Raw genomic sequence first — 25,855 nt, 5'->3', positions numbered from 1 at the left:
CAGTCACTGCAATGACAAAGACGAAAGAGGCTACGGCTGGAGCAATATCACTTTTTATCGATCGGTGAGCAACATTCTATTGCTTCTTATGGAACAAAACAATAAAAGAATAGGACATTGATTTTCATGAGAAGAGTGAGCTTATTTCTTTACAACAGCATCATTATTTCATTCATCCAGTGACATAGTCGAATTGCTACAAGGCAAGAAATTTCCACAATACAACTCGGAAAACTAGTTTCCTCTGTCAGATGGGCACATCCTGTCAGCTGATTCTGGAGCAATGTGACACTGATTTACAAGCTCCATAAAGCTACAAATATTGATGCTATCTCTTTCAATAAAAATAATCTGTAAGTGACAGGCTCCACAGTCTAGGCCTGATTTAATAGTTATTGTCAACCAAACGTGTAAAAAACCCTTGTGCATTGTTTTCAACCAACTTTCACTGCCACACACAAAGTGTTCCTGAATATCTGAGGAATTACATATGAAGCACGATGCAGCATTTTTTAACTGCCACTAAACTTCACAAAAGAGGATATCCTAAATGTAAGTATGTCAGTTATGTCATGACTGATATAACCTGATTGCAATTGGTTCTTCATCTAGCGTTCTAACGCCGTGCCATGCAATGATATAACTTAATCTCTCCGCCTTCACGCTGCACACCTGTCCTCGTGTAATCATAGAATTTACAGCAGAAGGAGGCTATTCGACCCATCGAGTCTGCACCAGCCGTTGGAAAGAGCATCCTACTTAAGCCCTCGCCTCCACCCTATCCCCATAACCCCACCTAACCTTTTGGACACTAAGGGGCAATTTAGCATGGCCAATCCACCTAACCTGCACTTCTTTAATGTGCCAACCACTGCCATGGTACGATACAACGTCAGTCAACACTCACTTCGTGCAGGCTCTCCACATGGAAACCCAGCAGGAGCGCTTTCTAACTCTCCGATAGAAATGGGCTCAACTCCCACTCTCGGCACTTGAGCTCCAAAATCAGGACTGAGATCTGAGGGAATCATTGGGGGAGTGCCGTATTTCAGATTAGATTCTAAACCCCAGCCTCATCTGCCCTCTCAGGTGGGTGTAAAAGATCCCCAAGGGGCATTATATTGGAGAGTAGGACTCCCTAGCATCCTGGTGGGTATTTATCTCTCAATCAACAGCACTAAAACAAATTATCTGGACAATAGCTGGTTCCTGTTGGTGGGACATTACTGGAGGAAAAGCGCTTTTGAATCTTGGTTGTCAGAGTCTGCAGCAGGAATGTGAAACTGAAGTTAAAAGATGGGGAAAATAGCTTCTAATAAGAGAAGATGAAATAGAAAAGATAAATAAATCATACAGATTTCAATTAAATCTGGCAGAGACTTTGATTTATTTGAGAACAATTAAAATAGTCTACAATATGATTGACCAGACAAAACCCTTCATTAAATTGGCTCTGTACATGGCTTTTCCTTATCTCTGGGATGTGAGTCAAGAACATAAAACATTATCATAATCGAGAGCAAGAGAGCATCAAAAAGCACTTTTACAAATCTGAAATGTCCTCATATTGAATGATTTATAGGGTTCTCGAGATTGACAATGGTTACAAAATCTTCATTTCCTAAAACTGAATGGATAAGTTAAGCAATTTAATTAATGGAGAAACAATTAATTAATTTGATGTTTCACAGGGACTAATTTGATCATTCCTGCCACTTTTCATCCATTTTAAATCCTGTGTTGAGGTACATGCATCCTTTGGGCCAATCAGAATCGTTACCTTCCAAAATACTGTCATAACACAGTCTGTGGGGTGAGGAAGTGACAGAATTTGAAAGCTGTCCTTTCTATTTATCTCAATTTAATGTACTCTCCCTCAAGACTTAGCTTGGAGCTTTATGGGTAGAAAATTTTCATGTCATTTTTGAAGTGCGAAAATAAAAGTTATTGCAAAATACAAAGACTTCACCAGATCTGTGCACAAGTGTAACACCCTCGCCTCTGCGCGTTCTGAACCAGATGCTTAAAATGGAGTGGGAAATTTACCCACTGCAGCCCTGTCCGGATCTGACTGATGGTAATTTAGCATTACGTGTGGTAAGCATACCCACCTTAAGCCTTGTGGGCTCTTCAATCAACCAATTTGCACATGAAGCCCAGGCCATTTTAAGTTGCGGTCTGAGTGGGGGGAGGCGGGGGGGGGGGGGGGGGGGGGGGGGGGGGTTCCTTCCCAGGCCTAACTTAGCAGCACCAGCAGGTAAGTGATTGGCTGGTGACTGGTAAGTAGTTTTTCTTTTCCCTGAGGTGTGTTGATAAGGTTAGGTTTTTCTATTTCTTTTTTTTTAATCGTGTGATTGGTAACAATTTATTTTCCTTTTTCATTTATCTTTTATTTGATATTATAGTTGAACTAAGTTAAGCTTAAGATTCAGTAACAGCCTAATCTTAAGATTCCTGTAACAGCCTCCCCGAACAGGTGCCGGAATGTGGCAACTAGGGGCTTTTCACAGTAACTTCATTTGAAGCCTACTTGTGACAATAAGCGATTTTCATTTAATTTCAAATGGCAGGAGATCTCAGACCCATGTTATGCTCCTCTTGCTCAATGTGGGAGCTCAGGGACGTGGCTGATGTCCCTGGCTCCTTCACGTGCGGGACGTGTGTCCAGCTGCAGCTCTTGTTAGACCGCATGACGGCTCTGGAGCTGCGGATGGACTCACTTTGGAGCATCCGCGATGCTGAGGAGGTTGTGGATTGCACGTTTAGCGAATTGGTCACACCACAGATTAGGATTGCTGAGGGAGAAAGGGAATGGGTGACCAAAAGGCAGAGAAAAAGCAGGAAGGCAGTGCAGGTGTACCCTGCAGTCATCTCCCTCCAAAACAGGTATACAGGTTTGGATAGTGTTGGGGGAGATGACCCACCAGGGGAAGGCAGCAGTAGCCAGGTTCATGGCACCATGGCTGGCTCTGCTGTACAGAAGGGCGGGATAAAGAGTGGAAGGGCTATAGTCATAGGGGATTCAATTGTAAGGGAAGTAGATAGGCGGTTCTGTGGTCGAAAACGAGACTCCAGAATGGTATGTTGTCTCCCAGGTGCAAGGGTCAGGGATGTCTCACATGGGCTGCAGAATATTCTTTTAAAAAAAAAAAAATATTTATTCAAATTTTCCAACAAATTTTCAACAAAACCCGCCCCCAACAAGAAAAAAGAAGCAAAAACACAACAATCAGAAATTATACATTGGATTTCCCCCATATACAATAACCCCCCATATAACATTTAAAAGCACAAAATAGGGGAAAAGAACCACCTTCACCCAAACGCCACCCCAAAAGAAATCCTTGCCTGATGCCAGCTCCGAAACCCCCCATCCATCCTTCCCGGGACGAACCGATGATTCTCCCGAATCAGTGACTAAACCGAGGCTCCCACCTCGCCCTTGTGTCGCCTCCACTGCCCCCAGATCTTCAGCGTCGCCACCACCACCGGACTCGTGGTGTACCTTGTCGGCGGGAGCGGCAGCAGTGCCGTCACCAGAGCTCTCAGGCTCGTGCCCACACAGGATGCCATCTCCAGCCTCTTCCATGCCGCCCCCTCTCCCTCCATTACCCACTTACGGTTCATCGCCACATTGGCAGCCCAATAATAGCCACACAATTTCGGCAGCGCCAGCGCCCCCCCCCCCCCCCCCCTGTCCCTGCTACGCTCCAGAAACACTCTCTTCACCCTCGGGGTCTTATTCGCCCACACAAATCCCATGATGCTCCTCCTTACCCATTTGAAAAAGTCCTTGGGTATCAAAATGGGAAGGCACTGGAACACAAAGAGGAACCTCGGGAGGACCGTCATTTTGACCGACTGCACCCTACCCGCTAGTGAGAGTGGCAGCATATCCCATCTTTTAAAATCCTCCTCCATCTGCTCCACCAACCGTGTCAAATTGGCTTGTGCAGGGCCCCCCAACTCCTAGCTACTTGGATCCCCAGGTACCGAAAGCTCCTTTCCGCCCTCTTCAGCGGTAGCTCGTCTATCCCCCTTCCCTGGTCCCCTGAATGCACCACAAAGAGCTCACTCTTCCCTACGTTGAGTTTATACCCCGAAAGGTCCCCACACTCCCTAAGGATCCGCATGACCTCCGCCATCCCCTCCACTGGATCCACAACATACAACAACAGATCATCGGCATACAACGACACCCGGTGTTCCTCTCCCCCCCGGACCAATCCCCTCCATTTCCTGGACTCCCTCAGTGCCATGGCCAGTGGCTCAATTGCCAGTCCAAACAACAAGGGGGATAGGGGGCACCCCTGCCTCATCCCCCGGTACAGCCGAAAGTACTCCGATCTCCGCCGTTCGTAGCCACACTCGCCACCGGGGCTTTATATAGCAGCCTGACCCAACTGATGAACCCCTCCCCGAACCCAAACTGTTGCTAACTTTTGGTTGGTTCAATTGGCTCTGTTTTATAACCGTTGCTCTCGAGTCGCCAGGTATCTTTATGATACCGCCACGAGGTTCAAGTCCAAGTAATGATCAATAACGCAATGCACCGATTAGTAAGATTAAAATCAAAGCACATTTATTATACACATGTTCTATGTTCTAACAGGCCTATACTTAGCTTCGGACTGGCCCACCAGGTCAGGGGAACAAATGGCCTTTCGTTCGGGTTCTGAGTCTGCAGGATTCGAAGTTGGTATGGATTGGTAGCTAGGAGCGCCTATCTCGTAGCGAGCGTTGGCTTAAGACTTACTGGATATCGGCGTCATTTGAACCGGTCACGGTCAAGGTTGGTTCGCGTTGCTGGGTGACCCGGTCAAGAAGAACGATTTGAACTTGGGGGCTTAACTTTATAGTCCCCAGGTGCTTCCCACCTTTCGGGGCGGACCCTGTACTTGGTTCCAGGTGATTGGACTTTGTTCCAATCGCTTGGTTCGATTTCTCCAATACTGGAGCGGTTCCCTGATCGATGGGCGGTCTTGAGGTGTCCATTAACCTCTTTTGTGTTGGCTCCTGCTGGCGTCGGGGAGTCTGGCTTAGCTTTGTTTGTCCCAAATGTTGCGATTGTTCCCGGGGATCGCGCATTAGTATGTAGATGGCTGCTACATTATTATGCAGATGGCTGCTTGTATCGATGTTGTCTGGGCTTTTGCAGAGTTTAATACACAGTAAACCTGCACCTGCTGGTTTCTGCCTGTGTTGGCTGAATTTCCCTGCAGCCTTTGCTGTTCTCCATTTTACATCGGGAGTTGGCCAACCCAGGTGGCTACAAAACCTCCGCAACACTTCCCAAAGATACTCCCACTCCACCCGATCAAAGGCCTTCTCCGCGTCCATAGCTGCCACTACCTCCGCTTCCCCCTCCACCGAGGGCATCATAATCACATTGAGGAGCCTCCACACATTTGTATTTAGCTGCCTACCCTTCACAAATCCCGTCTGCTCCTCATGAATCACCCCCGGGATTCTCGTAGCCAGCACCTTCGCCAGCAACTTAGCGTCAACATTGAGGAGCGAGATCGGTCTATACGATCCACATTGCAATGGATCCTTGTCCCGCTTCAAGATCAAAGAAATCGGCGCCCTGGACATTGTCGGGGGCAAGTTCCCCCCTTCCCTCGCCTTAGTAAAAGTCCTCACTAGCAACGGGCCCAGCAGGTCCACGTATTTCCTGTAAAATTCAACCGGGAACCCATCTGGCCCCGGGGCCTTCCCCGCCTGCATGTTCCCCAATCCTTTAACCAGCTCCTTCAGCCCAATTGGCGCCCCCCCAAACCAGCCACCTCCTCCTCCTCCACCCTCGGGAACCTCAGCTGATCTAGGAATTGTCGCATCCCCTCCTCCCCCGCTGGGGGCTCAGACCTGTACAGATCCCCATAGAAGTCCCTAAAAACCTTGTTTATTCTCACCGCACTCCGCACCGTATTTCCCCCTCTATCCTTGACTCCACCTATCTCCCTCGCTGCCTGCCTCTTACGAAGCTGATGTGCCAGCATCCGACTCGCCTTCTCCCCATACTCATACATCGCCCCCTGCGCTTTCCTCCACTGTGCCTCTGCTTTCCCTGTGGTCAACAGGTCGAATTCCGTCTGGAGGTTCCGTCGCTCCCTAAGTAGCCCCTCCTCGGGAGCCTCTGCATACCTCCTGTCCACCCTTAAAATCTCCCCCACCAACCGCTCCCTCTCCCTCCTCTCTCTCTTCTCCCTGTGGGCCCTAATGGAGATTAGCTCTCCCCTGACCACCGCCTTCAACGCCTCCCAGACTACCCCCACCTGCACCTCCCCATTGTCGTTGGCCTCCAAGTATCTTTCAATACACCCCCGCACCCGCCCGCACACCCCCTCATCCGCTAACAGTCCCACATCGAGGCGCCACAGCGGGCGCTGGTCCCTCTCCTCCCCCAACTCCAGCTCCACCCAATGCGGGGCGTGGTCCGAGATGGCTATGCCAAATATTCCGTTCCCTCCACTTTCGGGATTAGCGCCCTACTCAAAATGAAAAAGTCTATCCGGGAGTAGGCTCTATGGACGTGGGAAAAGAAGAAAAATTCCCTGGCCTGCGGCCTGGCAAACCTCCATGGATCCACTCCCCCCATCTGGTCCATAAACCCCCTAAGCACCTTGGCCGCAGCCGGCCTCTTACCCGTCCTGGACCTAGAACGGTCCAGTGCTGGGTCCAGCACCGTGTTGAAGCCGCCCCCCCCCCCCCCCCATTATCAAGCTTCCTACCTCCAGATCCGGAATCCGACCCAGCATGCATTTCATAAATCCCGCATCATCCCAATTCGGGGCATATATGTTAACCAGTACCACCCGCACCCCCTGCAACCTACCACTCACCATCACATATCAACCTCCATTATCCACTACAATATTCATTGCCTCAAACGACACCCCCTTCCCCACCAGTATTGCAACCCCTCTGTTCTTCGCATCCAGCCCTGAATGAAAGTCCTGCCCTAACCATCCCTTTCTCAGCCTAACCTGATCCGCCACCTTCAGATGTGTCTCCTGGAGCATAACCACGTCTGCCTTCAGTCCCTTTAAGTGCGCGAACACTGAGCCGGCCCCGTACCCTCTGGCGCAGCTCCTTTTTGCGGCCTTACCCCAACTCCCCATCCCCGGGCCTCCACCCCCTCTCTTCCTCCGTGGGGCCCTGCCCCTCCAACACCGACGCCCACACTCTCCCACAGCCCCCACCTCAAATCCATCCACCCATCCCCCATCCAGCACCAAAACAAAAAGAACATTCCCCAAACGCAGTAAACACAGTAAACATCCCCCCACGACAAACCCTCAGTTTGAGTCCAACTTTTCAGACTGTATAAAGTTCCATGTCTCATCAGGCGTTTCAAAATAGTGGTGCCGATCTTGGAACGTGACCCACAATCGTGCTGGCTGCAGCATCCCGAACTTCACCCCCTTCCGATTTTGAACCGCCTTAGCCCGGTTAAAACCAGCCCTCTTCTTAGCCACCTCCGCACTCCAGTCCTGGTAAATTCAGATCTCCGTGTTCTCCCACCTGCTGCTCCGTTTTTTTTTGGCCCATCTCAGGACACACTCTCTGTCCATAAAGCGGTGGAACCTCGCCACTACAGCCCTTGGCGGCTCGTTGGCTTTGGGTCTCCTTGCCAGGACCCGATGAGCCCCATCCAGCTCCAGGGGCCTCGGGAAAGCTCCCGCGCCCATCAGCGAATTGAGCATCGTGCTCATATATGCCCCGGCATCTGGCCCTTCCACTCCTTCAGGGAGACCCAGAATCCGAAGATTCCTCCTCCTCGACCTATTCTCCAGGTCCTCAAATTTTTCCGCCCACCTCTTGTGCAGCGCCTCATGCACCTCCACCTTCACTGCCAGGCCCAAGATCTTGTCCTCATTCTCCGAGGCTTTTTGCCGCACCTCCCGGATCGCCGCCCCTTGGACCTTCTGGGTCTCCACAAGCTTCTCAATCGCCGCCTTCATTGGCGCCAACATTTCTGTCCTCAACTCCTCGAAGCAGCGTTTAAAAAACTCCTGCTGCTCCTGCGACAACTGCGCCCACGCTGCTTGGTCTCCACCCGCCGCCATCTTGCTTTTCCTCCCTCGCACTTTCGCTGCACCAAGATCACTTTTTTAACCGCTCCACTCCTGGTCCAATCCATATACTGTCGGGGGGACCTTGCTGTCACCTTCCCACACTGGAAGTCATCGAACATTTGCCGTTGGGGCCCCTCTGAAGAGGCCAAAAGTCCGTTCCCGGCGGGAGCTGCTGAACGTGCGACCTACCTAGGCATAGCTGCAACCAGAAGTGTCGGCTGCAGAACATTCTGAAGGGGGAGGGTGAACAGCCAGTTGTCGTGGTGCATGTAGCACCAATGATATCGGTAAAAAAATGGGATGAGGCCCTACAAGCAGAATTTAGGGAGTTAGGAGCCAAGTTAAAACGTCGGACCTCAAAGGTAGTAATCTCAGGATTGCTACCAGTGACCCGTGGTAGTCAGAGTAGAAATGAAAGAATAGGCAGGATGAATGCGTGGCTTGAGAGATGGTGCAGGAGGGAGGGGTTCAGATGTTTGGGACATTGGGACTGGTTCTGGGGGAGGTGGGACTACTACAAATTGGACTGTCTACACCTGGGCTGGACTGGAACCAATGTCCTTGGGGGTGCTTTTGCTAACGCTGTTGGGGAGGGTTTAAACTAATGTGGCAGGGGGGTGGGAACCAAATGAGGAGGTTAGTGGACAGTAAGGAGGTAGTAACTAAAGCCTGTAAGGAATTAGATCATGAAGTCAGCGTGACTAAGGGGAAGAGTAGGCAGGGAGCAGATGATGAACGCAAAGGGACTGGTGGTCTGAGGTGCATTTGTTTTAATGCAAGAAGGGTAGTAGGTAAGGCAGATGAACTTAGGGCTTGGATTAGTACCTGGGAGTATGATGTTATTGCTATTACTAAGACTTGGTTGAGGGAAGGGCATGATTGGCAACTAAATATCCCAGGATATCGATGCTTCAGGCGGGATAGAGAGGGAGGTAAAAGGGGTGGAGGAGTAGCATTACTGGTCAGAGAGGATATCACAGCTGTGCTGAAGGAGGGCACTGTGGAGGACTCGAGCAGTGAGGCGATATGGGCAGAGCTCAGAAATAGGAATGGTGCGGTAACAATGTTGGGGCTGTACTACAGACTTCGCAACAGCGAGCGTGAGATAGAGGTACAAATATGTAAACAGATTAAGGAAAGATGTAGGAGCAACATGGTGGTGGTGATAGGAGATTTTAATTTTCCCAACATTGACTGGGATACACTTAGTGTCAGAGGTCTAGATGGAGCAGAATTTGTAAGGAGCATCCAGGAGGGTTTTCTAGAGCAGTATGTAAATAGTCCAACTCGGGAAGGGGCCATACTGGACCTGGTGTTGGGGAATGAGCCCGGCCAGGTGGTTGAAGTTTCTGTCGGGGATTACTTTGGGAATAGCGATCACAATTCCGTAAGTTTTAGAATACTCATGGACAAAGGCGAGAGTGGTCCTAAAGGAAGAGTGCTAAATTGGGGGAAGGCCAACTATACTAAAATTCGGCAGGAGCTGGGGGATGTGGATTGGGAGCAGCTGTTTGAAGGTAAATCCACATTTGATATGTGGGAGGCTTTTAAAGAGAGGTTGACTAGAGTGTAGGACAGACATGTCCCTGTGAAAATGAGGGATAGATATGGCAAGATTAGGGAACCATGGATGGCAGGTGAAATTGTGAGACTAGCTAAGAGGAAAAAGGAAGCATACATAAGGTGTAGGCGACTGAAGACAGACAAAGCTTTGGAAGAATATCAGGAATGTAGGACCAATCTGAAACGAGGAATCAAGAAGGCTAAAAGGGGTCATGAAATATCTTTGGCAAACAGTGTTAAGAAAAATCCCAAAGCCTTTTATTCATATATAAGAAGCAAGAGGGTAACTAGAGAAAGGGTTGACCCACTCAAGGACAAAGGAGGAAAGTTATGCGTGGAGTCAGAGAAAATGGGCGAGATTCTTAACGAGTACTTTGCATCGGTATTCACCGAGGAGAGGGACATGATGGATGTTGAGGTTAAGGATATATGTTTGATTACTGTAGGTCAAGTCGACATAAGGAGGGAGGATGTGTTGGGTATTCTAAAAGGCATTAAGGTGGACAAGTCCCCAGGTCCGGATGGGATCTATCCCAGGTTACTGAGGGAAGTGAGAGAGGAAATAGCTGGGGCCTTAACAGATATCTTTGCAGCATCCTTGAACACGGGTGAAGTACCGGAGGACTGGAGAATTGCTAATGTCCCCTTGTTTAAGAAGGGTAGCAGGGATAATTCAGATAATTATAGACCGGTGAGCCTGACATCAGTGGTAGGGAAGCTGCTGGAGAAGATACTGAGGGATAGGATCTATTCCCATTTGGAAGAAAATGGGCTTATCGGTGATAGGCAACATGGTTTTGTGCAGGGAAGGTCATGTCTTACCAACTTAATAGAATTCTTTGAGGAAGTGACAAAGTGGATTGATGAGGGAAGGGCTGTAGATGTCATATACATGGACTTCAATAAGGCATTTGATAAGGTTCCCCATGGTAGGATGATGGAGAAAGTGAAGTCTCATGGGGTCCAGGGTGTACTAGCTAGATGGATAAAGAACTGGCTGGGCAACAGGAGGCAGAGAGTAGTAGTGGAAGGGAGTCTCTCAAAATGGAGAACTGTGACCAGTGGTGTTCCACAGGGATCCGTGCTGGGACCACTGTTGTTTGTGATATACGTAAATGATCTGGAGGAAGGTATAGGTGGACTGATTAGCAAGTTTGCAGATGACACTAAGATTGGTGGAGTAGCAGATAGTGAAGGGGACTGTCAGGGAATACAGCAGAATATAGATAGCTTGGAGAGTTAGGCAGAGAAATGGCAGATGGAGTTCAATCCGGGCAAATGCGAGGTGATGCATTTTGGAAGTTCCAATTCAAGAGCGAACTATACGGTAAATGAAAAAGCCCTGGGGAAAATTGATGTACAGAGAGATCTGGGAGTTCATTGTACCCTGAAGGTGGCTGCGCAGGTCGATAAAGTGGTCAAGAAGGCATGCGGCATGGTTTCCTTCATCGGAAGGGGTATTGAGTACAAGAGTTGGCAGGCCATGTTACAGTTGTATAAGACTTTGATTCGGCCACATTTGGAATACTGCATACAGTTCTGGTCGCCACATTACCAAAAGAATGTGGATGCTTTGGAGAAGGTGCAGAGGAGGTTCACCAGGATGTTGTCTGGTATGGAGGGCGCTAGATATGAAGAGAGGTTGAGTAGATTAGGATTATTTTCATTAGAAAGACGGAGGTTGAGGGGGGACCTCATTGAGGTCTACAAAATCATGAGAGGTATAGACAGGGTGGATAGCAAGAAGCCTTTTCCCAGAGTGGGGGACTCAATTACTAGGGGTCACGAGTTCAAGGTGAGAGGGGAAAGGTTGAAGGGTGATATGCGCGGAAAGTTCTTTACGCAGAGGGTGGTGGGTGCCTGGAACGCATTGCCGGCAGAGGTGGTAGAGGCGGGCATGATAGCGTCAGTTAAGATGTATCCAGACAGATACATGAATGGGCAGGGAGCAGAGGGATACAGATCCTTAGAAAATAGGCGACAGTTTTAGATAGAGGATCTGGATCGGCGCAGGCTTGGAGGGCCTGTTCCTGTGCTGTAATTTTTCTTTGTTCTTTACCAGGAATAGGGGCAGTGACCAGGAGAAGCCCAGAAAAGATAGTTTTGCATGTTTGTTCTGACTTCCTTTGTGGGCAGGAAGAGGAAGTGGAAGTTTTTTGGAGGAATCCTTGGGCGTAGAGCCCAATTATATCCCCTTCCTCTTCCCTCACAGTGCCAGGGATCCGGGTTTGATTTCGGCCATGGATGACTGTCTGTGTGGAGTTTGCACATTCTCCCAGTGTCTGTGTGAGTTTGCTCTAGATGCTGCGATTTCCTCCCACAGTCCAAAGGATGTGCAGATTCGGTGGATTGGCCATGAACAATTGTCCCTTATTGTCCAAAGATGTGCAGGTTATGGGGTTTTACCTCATGCTGGGAATTGTACCTTTGGGTCCCAAGTGGCAGTCTGCTACTGCCTGGTTTTACTGGTTGGGCTGACGCTTCCCACTGACTTCCCAGCCAGCATGTCAGCAAGCGTCATCATCAATGGGGTCCAGCAATTAAAATCAGCTGTTTCGACCCACTGCTTCCAGAAAGTAATTTGCTTTATCCTGTTCCCGTGAAGTCCACCCTTTATAATTTTCCTACATTGGGTTTTCTTTTGGAGAGGGATGAAGTTCTCTTCAGCCATTAACTCGGAATAAAATCCATGATTGCAAAAAGCTAATATACTTTCTGAGCCTCAGGATAGTCAACGCAAGGATGATAAAACATTTACACCAGTCCTTGTTCAAGGATCTTGACAATACTTTCTTAATTGTTGCAAAGACAAGTACTTTCATTTCTTCAGTCCAAGGGTGACACGGTGGCACAGTGGTTAGCACCGCTGCCTCACAGTGCCAGGGACCCGGGTTCAATTCCGGCCTTGGGTGACTGACTGTGTGGAGTTCGCACGTTCTCCCCGTGTCTGCGTGGGTTTCCTCCGGGCACTCCAGTTTCCTCCCACAGTCCAAAGATGTGCAGGTTAGGTGGTTTTACAGGGTTGTGGGGATAGGGCAGGGGAGTGGGCCTAATGGCGCTCTTTCAGAGGGTCAGTGCAGACTCGATGGGTCGAATGGCCTCCTTCTGGACTGTAGGGATTCTATGGTTCTAAACTTGATTAGATTGGACTGAGCAAATTCCACAAATTTGTTCAAACCTTTATCATTATATCTATCATCGATAGGTTTAAACCTCATGCTTCGAGGACATGTTAGTGTCACTAACATAATCTGATTGTCACTTGTGCATGTGACCAGGTAATTCCTGGCTGGTGACGTTACGTATTTATTTGTCAAATTTCACCACTGTTCATGACCCATTGAATTTATAATATACATTTTAAAAATAATGTTTAAAACCTTGAAGCATTGTGAATTCAAACTCCAGAGCCTATTAATTATTTCCTAAGACACCAGAATACAAGCACTAAACAATTTCATCGGGAGTTACATTTTAGCCGTGATGTTAATCCATTAAAAATAAATGTCAGTCAACAATATTCGCATTTGTAATTAATTTTATGACCTGCATATTCAGGGGTATATTTTTCATTATCCACCAATATTGATAAATGAATGGACGCGAGTATAAAGCCAAACTATAGTTAGCAAGCAGAGGAAAACATATCTCAAAGTTTGCAGTACGAAATTTGACATTCGTTAAATAATTACACTAGCCCACGATTTGGGCGACATGGTAGCACAGTGGTTAGCACTGTTGCTTCACAGCACCAGGGTCCTGGGTTCAATTCCCTCTTGGGTCACTGTCTGTGCAGAGTCTGCATGTTCTCCCCGTGTCTGCGTGGGTTTCCTCCGGGTGCTCCGGCTTCCTCCCACAAGTCCCGAAAGATGTGCTTGTGCGGCGAATTAGACATTCTGAATTGTCCCTCTGTGTACCCGAACAGGCACCAGAATGTGGCGACTAGAGGATTTTCACAGTAACTTTATTGCAGTGTTAATCTACTTGTGACACTAATAAAGATTATTATTAGTGGCAGCGCTAGTCACGTGCCACAAATCCCATTATGGCCGCTAAATAACACAAGAGGGGAAAATCAGAATTTGCGCAGGCGATAGTCCCGAGTGCAACCCACCCCTCGCCCGCCGTTGCCATGATCAGGTACACACCCATGAAGGGCACAAACCTGATAGCATAGATGATAATAACTTTAACTATGATTAGCTGGCTTAATGCCACTACTTCTGCCCTCACTGCATTGTCCCCCCAGCTGGCATGACGTCACGGCAGTGCAAATCACTACTGGTTTTCAAAACCAGCCAGGGACTCACAGTAAGGTGTGCCATGCTGGCGCCGGACAAAGCCAGGCAGCGCCCAAGGCATCCTGGTACTGCCCCCTGGCAATGCCAACCTGGCAGCATTAAGGTGGCAGTGCCAAGGGTGGCCCTCTGGGGAGACCCATTGGGGAGATTCCCTTATATGTGGGGGGAGGGGGTGGCCCAATGCTTGTTAGGTAGGCGGTGGTGCCTGCATTGGGGTCGGAGGGGCGGTGCCTGTGAAGGGGAGTGCGGCACCCTGATCCTAAGAGGGGGAGGGCTCACCCTGATGCTTGTTGGGTGTGGGTTGGGACAGAGCCTGTGATGGGGGTCGGGGTGGTGCCAGTAATGAGGGGGCACTCCCTCCAGCAAGCTGTGTGATCCCCACCAGCACTTTGACATTACAGGTGAAGTCTGGTGAGAAAAGGTGACTGTGGAAGGCCAGTTTTACACAGCTTTTTTCTCACCTGGTCCAACACAATTTTGGGAAACTTGCAGCTACATTTTTTCGACTGTGTCCTCAGCAAAAGTGGGCGAAACAATCCAGTATTTGTTTAAAAATTTAGAGAACCTTTAAAATCAGTTTTTAACCAATTCCCGTCAACAAATACTCAGATTTTGTGGGGGTGGTGAATCAATAAAAGCGATTTTCTCCTGAATTTAAGGGGAAATAAACACACATTCCAATGTCTACTTACCAAAAGTTACTTTGAACTTGCAACCACATTGTGTATGTAAGATGAAGACATGTTGAAGGACCTTGTAAATGACCATGGTGATGCCATTAACAGAATGGATACACTATAGAAATGCCCGCAATACAGAGAAAAAATACATTTCAGCGTCAGCTGCTTAACAGATAGACTTAAATATTTGTCCTTCAGAATGCCACAGTGATGACATGCTATTTTATACACACATTTTAGCAGGCAGCATTTTGCAGTGCAAAGTGCATCCAAGTACTGTCAATGTATTTTATTGCTCAAGTATCTTGATGGTATTTTATGGTATATTACATTACTTTTGGAAGTGTCACTGCAGCCCATAAAAGCGGAGACTGTGAGCTGTGTAAATAATTGTTGCTTCTCCTTTACTTAACTGTTTTGGTTGGTGTCTTTCACATTTTCTTGAGGTTTATTGACAAGTCAAGATCTAAACGGGATTGTCCTTGAGTTCATCCTTTTCTGGCTTTGATTTTGTTTCTTTGGGTTTTTTTGTTGCTAAAATTTTAAAAACTTTGAAAAACTGAGATTTTAAATCATCAATATAAAAACTGATTTTAATACTCTTTAATGGGCGGCACGGTCACAGTGGTTAGCACTGCTGCCTCCCAGCGCCAGTGACCCGGGTTCGATTCCGGCCTTGGGTGACTGTCTGTGTGGAGTTTGCACTTTCTCCCCGTGTCATAGGAATATAGGAATTAGGAGCAGAAGTCGGCAATTCAGCCCCTTGAGCCTGCTCCGCCATTCAATCAGATCCTGGCTGATCTCTTCCTGGTCTCAAATCCACCTCTCCACTTGTTCCCCATATCCATTCAACCCGTTTTCGATCAAAAAATTATCTATCTCCTTATTGAAACCATTTAATGACTCAGACTCCACTGCACTATGGGTCAGCGAGTTCCACAAATTCACCACCTTCTGCGAGAAGTAGTTCCTCCTCATCTCACATCTAAATCTACCGCCTCTCAATCTATATCCATGATTTCTCGTTCTAGACTGCCCCACAAGGGGGAACATTTGGTCTACGTTTACTTTATCAATCCCATTTAGTATTTTATACACCTCGATCAGATCCCCTCTCATCCTGCGAAACTCCAGCAAGTATAAGCCCAAACTGTTTAATCTCTCCTCGTACGTTAACCCTTTCATCCCCGGAATCAATCTGCCGATCCTCCTCTGAACTGCCTCCAATGCCACCACATCCTTCCTCAAATAAGGAGACCAAAACTGGACACAATACTTCAGATGTGATCTCACAAACACCCATATACAATACAACAACACTTCTCTACTTTTATACTCCAGTCCTTTTGCATTAAATACCAACATTCCATTTGCCTTTTTTAATTACATGCTGTCTGCGTGGGTTTCCTCCAGGTGCTCCGGTTCCCTCCCACAGTCCAACCATGTGCAGATTTGGTGGGGTTACGGGGATAGGGTGGGGGAGTGAGCCTAGGTAGGGTGCTCTTTCAGAGGGTCAGTGCAGACTCGATGGGCCGAATAACCCCTTCTGCACTGGAGCGATTCTATGTCTAGTCCATGTCTAATTAAAGAAGGGAGCCAAAAACAACCTCACTAATGTACAGAATGTGAAATAACGGTCCGAATCCTGCTGGAGTGGAGCATTTTGCGGCCTGTGGTGTATTGTTACGACCTTTTCCTGCACTGTTCAGCTTGCATTTACTTGCTGTGCTGTAACTTGCTGCAAGTGCATGCTGACAATGGTATGACAAAAGCCACAGGGCGTCTGGATCTCAGTCAAGGCTGAGCCAGCAGTGTATCTCCTCATACAACATGATATAAGGATCGACAAACAAAGTGAGAGGGAGGTAAGGTGAATTAGAATGAAATGAGGGACTCATCCACACTGTCGGATAGATGCCAGTGTTGTGGCTGTACCGGGACCGATTGGCAGGGGCGCAGCTAGTTCTGTACCTAGTTCAGAGGTCTTCAGTACTGTTGCTGAAATGTTGTCAGGGCCCAGGGTCGTTACAGTATCCAGTGCTTTCATCTGTTTCTTGATATCATGTGGAGTGAATCGAATTGGCTGAAGACTGACAATCTATGATGCTGAGGACCTCGGGAGGAGGCTCTGCGACTGAGATTCAGCAGATTAAATTGCTGGCTTTCTGGGCAGGAGAGGTTGATTGGCATTGCATTAACTATTAGCACACTGATAATAGGTTCTTAAGCTGTTAACTAAGAGACCAGCGTTTCTGTGGTGAGTTTAATGGGTAATTAAAGTGCACATACAGTTAGTGTTTCAGAATAACTAGGAGGCTAAGGAAGGGCAAACTCCAAAGTGGTGTAAATCAAACAGCAAGTTCTAGAAATGAATAACTCACAGCATGTTCCTTAATCAACAACAACTGAGGTTTATGTAGCACCTTTAATACAATAAAACATTCCAAGACACTTCAACGGAGCAGGCTAAAGCATATGACACCACGCCCCATTAGGAGATATTTGGTCAGATGACCAAAAGCTTGGACAAAATGGTAGATTTTAAGATCTGTTTTAAAGGACAAAAGTGATGTCAAGAGGTGGAGAGGTGTTGGGAGGGTATTTCAGTATTTGGGACCGAGGCAACCGAAGATACAGCTACCAAAGGTGATGTGATTAAATTCAGGATATCCTAGAGGCCCGAAATAGAGGAGCACACATATCCCAGAACATTGTCAGACTGGACGCGATTACAAGCTAGGGAAGGCAATGCTGGGATGGAATTTGAAAACATGGACAAGAATTTTAAAATCAAGGTGTTGGTATACTGGGCACCAATGAAGATCAGCGAGCATGGGATTGATAGATGAACAGGATTTGGTGCAAGTTAAGACTCAAGCAGCAGATTCTTGGATGACCTCAAAGCTGCCAAGGGGGCGAATGTGGGAGACCAACCTGGAGTGTGTTGGAGTAGTCAAGTCCAGAGGTAACAAAGGCATGAATGAGGGTTTCAGTAGCCGCTGAACTGAGATGGGGCAAATAGATGTTGTGGAAATGGAAATAGGCAGTCTTAGTGATGGCATGAATATGAGCTCCAAAGCTCTCTAGGGATTGAACGTGACACCCAAGTTGGGAATCTCAGATTCAGTTGCCAGGGAGACGGACGGAGTTGACAGCCAGGAAATGGAGCTTGGAACAGGGACTGAAAACAATAGCTTCATGGCTTCCGATATTTAATTGAAGTTAACCCACTCTGGCGGGACTTGGCCAAACTCGTCGGCCACTCGGCCCATCGGTGCCCGGAGAATCGCTATCAACGGCCCCCGACCGGCGTGGCGGGAATCCCGGGTGTGCCCGGGAATCGGCGCCGGAGAATGGGGGAATGCAACTTTATCATTGCATTTGATAAAGTTCCCCATGGTAGGCTTATGCAGAAAGTAAGGAGGCATGGGATAGTGGGAAATTTGGCCAGTTGGATAACGAACTGGCTAACCGATAGAAGTCAGAGAATGGTGGTGGATGGCAAATATTCAGCCTGGATCCCAGTTACCAGTGGCGTACCGCAGGGATCAGTTCTGGGTCCTCTGCTGTTTGTGATTTTCATTAATGACTTGGATGAGGGAGTTGAAGGGTGGGTCAGTAAATTTGCAGACGATACGAAGATTGGTGGAGTTGTGGATAGTAAGGAGGGCTGTTGTCAGCTGCAAAGAGACATAGATAGGATGCAGAGCTGGGCTGAGAAGTGGCAGATGGAGTTTAACCCTGAAAAGTGTGAGGTTGTCCATTTTGGAAGGACAAATATGAATGCGGAATACAGGGTTAACGGTAGAGTTCTTGGCAATGTGGAGGAGCAGAGAGATCTTGGGGTCTATGTTCATACATCTTTGAAAGTTGCCACTCAAGTGGATAGAGCTGTGAAGAAGGCCTATGGTGTGCTCGCGTTCATTAACAGAGGGATTGAATTTAAGAGCCGTGAGGTGATGATGCAGCTGTACAAAACTTTGGTAAGGCCACATTTGGAGTACTGTGTACAGTTCTGGTCGCCTCATTTTAGGAAGGATGTGGAAGCTCTGGAAAAGGTGCAAAGAAGATTTACCAGGATGTTGCCTGGAATGGAGAGTAGGTCTTACGAGGAAAGGTTGAGGGTGCCAGGCCTTTTCTCATTAGAGCGGAGAAGGATGAGGGGCGACTTCATAGAGGTTTATAAGATGATCAGGGGAATAGATAGAGTAGACAGTCAGAGACTTTTTCCCCGGGTGGAACAAACCATTACAAAGGGACATAAATTTAAGGTGAAAGGTGGAAGATATAGGAGGGATATCAGAGGTAGGTTCTTTACCCAGAGAGTAGTGGGGGCATGGAATGCACTGCCTGTGGAAGTAGTTGAGTCGGAAACATTAGGGACCTTCAAGCAGCTATTGGATAGGTACATGGATTACGGTAAAATGATATAGTGTAGATTTATTTGTTCTTAAGGGCAGCACGGTAGCATTGTGGATAGCACAATTGCTTCACAGCTCCATGGTCCCAGGTTCGATTCCGGCTTGGGTCATTGTCTGTGCGGAGTCTGCACGTCCTCCCCGTGTCTGCGTGGATTTCCTCCGGGTGCTCCGGTTTCCTCCCACAGTCCAAAGATGTGCGGGTTAGGTGAATTGGCCAATGATAAATTGCCCTTAATGTCCAAATTGCCCTTGGTGTTGGGTGGAGGTGTTGAGTTTGGGTAGGGTGCTCTTTCCAAGAGCTGGTGCAGACTCAAAGGGCCGAATGGCCTCCTTCTGCACTGTAAATTCAATGATAATCTATGATTAATCTAGGACAAAGGTTCGGCACAACATCGTGGGCCGAAGGGCCTGTTCTGTGCTGTATTTTCTATGTTCTATGTTCTGTGGATGTGGTTTATTGGCCCTCGCTCACGATCCTGAGAAGGTGATGGTGGGCCTTCGTTTTGACCTGATGCAGTTGAATGGTGATGTTGCTCGTGCGGTTGATGTTAGGTAGGAAGTTCCAGGGTTTTGTCCCAGCGATCGTGAAGCAACAGGGAATGATATCTGTCAAAGTCAAATGGTGTGTGACTTGACAGTGCTGGTGTCCCCATCCATCTGCTGCCATTTTCCTCCAATGCCTCCCCATTGTTCTCCAGCTGGGAGAGGCTGCACTCACCTAGATCCATTTTTAATCTATCCAATTGTAGCCAAAGAATCACCTGCAATGGTTTATCTTCCGGTTAACTCACGGTTACCTTCAGTGTTCCCAATGGATCTATACTTATGCCCCTCCCCCGCCCACCCCTCAACCCATCCATTTCTCATCTGCATGCTGCCCCTCGGCAACATCATGTGGAAGTACAACATTCCGACACCCAGCTCTACCTCACCTCTATTGTAGCACAGTGGTTAGCATTGTTGCTTCACAGCGCCAGGGTCCCGGGTTCGATTCTCGCTTGGGTCACTGTCTGTGCGGAGTCTGCACGTTCTCCCCGTGTGTGCGTGGGTTTCCTCCGGGTGCTCCGGTTTCCTCCCACAAATTAAAAAAAGACGTGCTTGTTGGGTGAATTGAACATTCGGAATTCTCCCTGTGTGTACCCGAATAGGTGCCAGAGTGTGGCGACCAGGGATTTTCACAGTAACCGCACTGCAGTGTACGTAAGCTTCCTTGTGACACTAATGAAGAATATTATTATTATTACCTCCCAACTCTTCCACTGTCACCAAATTGTCAGACTGCTAATCCAACGCTGGATGAGTAGAAATTCCCTCCAATTAAATATGGGGAAGACTGAAGCCATTGACTTCGCTCTCTAGCTACCGACTGTATCCTTCTCCCAGGTAACTGTCCAAGGTCAACCAGACTGTTTACAATCATGGTATCCTCTCCCCGTGTCTGCGTCGGTTTCACCCCCACAACCCAAAAGATGTACTGGCAGACAGAAAGGTGGGTTGAAGTGTGTCTACTTCAATGCAAGTAGCATCCGGAATAAGGTAGGTGAACTTGGAGCGTGGATTGGTACTTGGGACTACGATGTTGTGGTCATTACGGAGACATGGGGCGGGATTCTCCACAATTGGCGCGATGTCCGCCGCCTGGCGCCAAAAACGGCGCGAATCAATCCGGCATCGCGCCGCCCCAAAGGTGCGGAATGGGACAGGAATGGTTGTTGGAAGTTCCAGGGTATAGATGTTTCAGTAAGAGTGGGGAAGGTGGTAAAAGAGATGGAGGAGTAGCATTGTTAATCAAGGATAGTCTAACGGCTGCAGAAAGGCAGTTCGAAGGGGATCTGCCTACTGAGGTAATATGGGCCGAAGTTAGAAATAGGAAAGGAGCGGTCACGTTGTTAGGAGTTTTCTATAGGCCCCAAATAGTAATAGAGATGTGGAGGAAGAAATTGCAAAACAGATTATGGATAGGTGTGGAGGTCTCAGGGTAGTTGTCATGGGTGACTTTAACTTTCCAAATATTGATTGGAACCTCTATAGGTCGAACAGTTCGGATGGGGCAGTTTTTGTACAGTCTGTGCAGGAGGGTTTCCTGAAAGAATATGTGGATAGGCCGACAAGAGGGGGGGGCCACATTGGATTTGGTACTGGGTAATGAACCGGGCCAAGTGTTAGATTTGTTTGTGGGAGAGCACTTTGGAGATAGTGACCACAATTCGGTGTCTTTCACTATTGCAATGGAGAGGGATAAGGCCATACGGCAGGGCAAGGTTTATAATTGGGGGAGGGGTAATTATGATGCGATTAGGCAAGAATTAGGGAGCATAAGATGGGAACAGAAATTGTCAGGGAAAGGCACAAATGAAGAGTGGAGCTTTTTCAAGGAACAAAAACTGTGTGTCCTTGATAGGCATGTCCCTGTCTGGCAGGGAGGAAATGGCCGTGTGAGGGAACCATGGTTCACAAAAGAGGTTGAATGTCTTGTCAAGAGGAAAAAAGAAGCATTAGTAAGGATGAGAAAACAAGGTTCAGTTGGGTCACTTGAGGGTTACAAGGTAGCAAGGAATGAGCTGAAAAAAGGGCTTAGGAGAGCTAGGAGGGGGCATGAGAAGTCCTTGGCGGGTCGGATCAAGGAAAACCCCAAGGCTTGTTACTCTTATGTGAGAAATAAAAGAATGACCAGGGTGAGGTTAGGGCCGGTCAAGGACAGTAGTGGGAACTTGTGCATGGAGTCAGAAGAAATAGGAGAGGTGTTGAATGAATACTTTTCTTCAGTGTTCACAAAGGAGAGGGGCCATGTTTTTGAGGATGAGAGTGTGATACAGGCGGGTAGGCTGGAGGAGGTAGATGTTCTGAGGAAGGATGTATTAGCAAACCTTAGGGTCGACAAGTCCCCTGGGCCAGATGGGATATATCCAAGGATTTTTTGGGAGGCAAGGGATGAGATTGCAGAGCCTTTGGCTTTGATCTTTGGGTCCTCACTGTCCACGGGGATAGTGCCAGAGGACTGGAGAGTGGCGAATGTTGTTCCTCTGTTCAAGAAAGGGAATAGGAATGACCCTGGTAATTATAGGCCGGTTAGTCTTACTTCGGTGGTCGGTAAGTTAATGGAAAAGGTCCTGAAGGATAGGATTTATGACCATTTGGAAAGATGCAGCTTAATCCAGGATAGTCAACACGGATTCGTGAAGGATAAGTCTTGCCTCACAAATTTGATTGAATTCTTTGAGGAGGTAACTAAGTGTGTAGATGAAGGTAGAGCAGTTGATGTCGTATACATGGATTTTGGTAAGGCGTTTGATAAGGTTCCCCATGGTCGGCTTATGAAGAAAGTAAGGAGGTGTCGGATAGAGGGAAATTTGGCCAATTGGATAAGTAACTGGCTATCACATAGAAGACAGTGGTGGATGGAAAATTTTCAGACTGGAGACCAGTTACCAGCGGTGTACCACAGGGATCAGTGCTGGGTCCTCTGCTATTTGTGATTTTTATCAATGACTTGGAGGAGGGGCTGAAGGGTGGGTCAGTAAATTTTCTGATGACACCAAGATTGGTGGAGTAGTGGATGGGTTGGAGGGCTGTTGTAGACTGCAAAGAGACATTGATAGGATGCAGAGCTGGGCCGAAAAATGGCAGATGGAGTTTAACCCTGATAAGTGCGAGGTGATTAATTTTGGTTGAAAAAATTTGAATGCGGATTACAGGGTCAACGGCAGGGTCCTGAGGAATGTGGAGGAACAGAGAGATCTTGGGGTTCATGTCCACAGATCTCTGAAGGTTGCCACTCAAGTGGATAGAGCCGTGAAGAAGGCCTATAGTGTGTTAGCGTTTATTAACAGGGGGCTTGAATTTAAGAGCCGTGGGGTTATGCTGCAACTGTATATGACCCTGGTGAGACCACTTTTGGAGTATTGTGTGCAGTTCTGGTCACCTCACTATAGGAAGGATGTGGAAGCATTGGAAAGGGTGCAAGGGAGATTTACCAGGATGCTGCCTGGTTTGCAGGATAGGTCTTATGAGGAAAGATTGAGGAAAGCTATGGCTTTTCTCTTTGGAGCGGAGGAGGATGAGAGGCAACTTAATAGATAGAGGAGATAGATAGAGTGGACGTTCAGAGACTATTTACTCGGGTGGATGTAGCTGTTACAAGGGGGCATAACTATAAGGTTCAGGGTGGGAGATATAGGAGGAATGTCCGAGGTAGGTTCTTTACTCAGAGAGTGGTTAGGGTGTGGAATGGACTGCCTGCTGTGATAGTGGAGTCAGACACTTTAGGAACTTTCAAGCGGTTATTGGATAGGCATATGGAGCACACCAGAATGACATGGAGTGGGATAGCTTGATCTTGGTTTTGGACCATGCTTGGCACAACATCGAGGGCCGAAGGGCCTGTTCTGTGCTGTACTGTTCTATGTGCAGGTTAGGTGGATTGGCCACGTTAAGTTGCCCTTTAATTCGAAAAAGAAATATTTGGGCACTCTAAATTTAAAAAAAAATACAATCATGGTATCATATAACACCCTGAGATTATTTTCATAATACATGTCCACATAATCACTGAGACTATTCATTTCCACCTCCGTAACATCGCCCAACTCTTCCCCTGCCTCAGCTCACTTGATACGGAAACTTTCATTCACACCCACTTCTCAACCTGATTATTCCAATACAATTCTGGCCGGCCACCTACATTCAACCTTTCGTAAAACTGAGGTCATGGAGACTCTGGTTCTTGAGTCCTTTCTCACAGTAAATCCCACCACCACTGGCTCCGGCTTAACCAAATATAAAATCTTGATCCTTGTTTTCAAATCCTTCCCTGGCCTTGCCCATAAGACTATAAGACAAAGAAACAGATTTAGGCCACTTGGCCCATCGAGTCTGCTCCGCCATTCAATCATGGCTGATATTTTTCTCATCCCCATTCTCCTGCCTTCTCCCCATAACCCCTGATCCCCTTATTAATCAAAAACCTATCTATCTCTCTTTTAAAAAAAATTTAGTGTACCCAATTCATTTTTTCCAATTAAGGGGCAATTTAGCATGGCCAATCCACCTAGCCTGCACATCTTTGGGTTGTGGGGGCTAAACCCACGCAAGCACGGGGAGAATGTGCAAACTCCACACGGACAGTGACCCAGAGCTGGGATCGAACCTGGGACCTCGGCACCGTGAGGCAACAGGGCTAACCCACTGCGCCGCCATGCTGCCTTATCTAGCTCTGTCTTAAAGACACTCAGTGATTTGGCCTCCAGAGTCTTCTGCGGCAAAGAGTTTCTCAGATTCACCACCCTCTGGCTGAAGAAATTCCTCCTCATCTCTGTTTTATGGATTGCCCCTTTAGTCTGAGATTGTGTCCTCTGCTTCTAGTTTCTCCTACAAGGGCTGGTTTAGCTCAGTGGGCTAGACAGCTGGTTTGTGATGTAGAACAAGACCAGCAGCGCAGGTTCAATTCCTGTACCAGCTGAGAATTCTGAATTCTCCCTCAGTGTACCTGAACAGGCGCCGGAATGAGGCGACTAGGGGCTTTTCACAGTAACGACATTGCAGTGTCAATGTAAGCCTACTTGTAACAGTAAAGGTTATTTATTTAAGTGGAAACATCCTCTCCTCATCCACTCTATCCAGGCCTCGCAGTATCCTGTAAGTGCCCCTCTCTTACACTGCAATCTCTTCCAGCCCGACAATCCTCTGATATGGATCCATGTCATTCTGGCTTCCTGAGGATTCCTGATTTTAATTCCCCCACCATTGGTAACTGTTTCTTAAGCTGCCCAGAACCCAAGTTCTGGAGTTCCCTCTCCACCTCTCTTTGCTGCTTTAAGACACCAGAACTTTGAGTCAGGGCAGAGGTGAGTGAAGTGGCATTACGATGGAAAAGGTGCTGGGGAAACAAAGGTCTGACGGTGGATAAATCACCTGGACTTGAGGAACTACACCCCAGGGTTCTAAAAGAGATAGCTGAGGAGATTGTGGAGGCATTGGCGGTGATCTTTCAGGAATCACTGGAATGTCCCAGAGGATTGGAAAATGACGAATGTAACACCCCTGTTTAAGAAGGAAGGGAGGCAGAAGACAAGAAATTATAGGACGGTTGGTCTGAATCATGGCTGATATTTTTCTCATCCCCATTCTCCTGCCTTCTCCCCATAACCCCTGATCCCCTTATTAATCAAAAACCTATCTATCTCTCTTTTAAAAAAAATTTAGTGTACCCAATTCATTTTTTCCAATTAAGGGGCAATTTAGCATGGCCAATCCACCTAGCCTGCACATCTTTGGGTTGTGGGGGCTAAACCCACGCAAGCACGGTGGTTGGTAAGAATTTAGCTTCTATTATTAAGGATGAGATTGTGGAGTACTTAGATGTGCCCACATTCTCCAATTTGATCGAGGGGCTGTTTAGCACAGGGCTAAATCACTGGCTTTGAAAGCAAACCAAGGCAGGCCAGCAGCACGGTTCAATTCCCGTAACAGCCTCCCCAAACAGGTGCCGGAATGTGGCGACTAGGGGCTTTTCACAGTAACTTCATTTGAAGCCTACTTGTGACAATAAGCGATTTTCATTTTTCATTTTCATGTGCAAGGTAAAATAGGACTGAGTCAGCACAGATTCGTCAAGGGGAGGTCATGCCTCATTCTTTGAGGAGGTAACGAGGAAGTTAAACAAATGAGAACCAGTGGACTTAATCTATTTGGATTTCCAGAAGGCCTTTGACAAGGTGACGTACAGGAGGCTGCTGGTGTACAGGAGCCCATGGTGTTAGGGGCAAGGTACTGGCATGGATAGAGGACTGGCTGATTGGCAGAAGGCAGAGAGT

The 25,855-nt window shown here is 47.7% G+C and overlaps 1 long non-coding RNA gene across 1 annotated transcript in view; it reads left to right on the top strand.

Moving 5' to 3' along the window:
* Window positions 1–16,433: 16,433 nt before the first annotated feature.
* Window positions 16,434–25,855, top strand: part of LOC140398842 (uncharacterized) — a 79,248-nt gene continuing 69,826 nt past the window's right edge. Inside the window, exon 1 of the long non-coding RNA XR_011937590.1 lies at window positions 16,434–16,487. This is a non-coding gene — a long non-coding RNA (uncharacterized lncRNA). The remainder of the gene's footprint in view (window positions 16,488–25,855) is intronic.

The sequence above is a fragment of the Scyliorhinus torazame genome, chromosome 22 (genome assembly GCF_047496885.1).
Source record: "Scyliorhinus torazame isolate Kashiwa2021f chromosome 22, sScyTor2.1, whole genome shotgun sequence".
Classification (NCBI taxonomy): Eukaryota; Metazoa; Chordata; class Chondrichthyes; order Carcharhiniformes; family Scyliorhinidae; genus Scyliorhinus; species Scyliorhinus torazame.
Note: the sequence above shows the minus strand (reverse complement) of the source record. Positions and strands in the feature narration are given on the sequence as shown.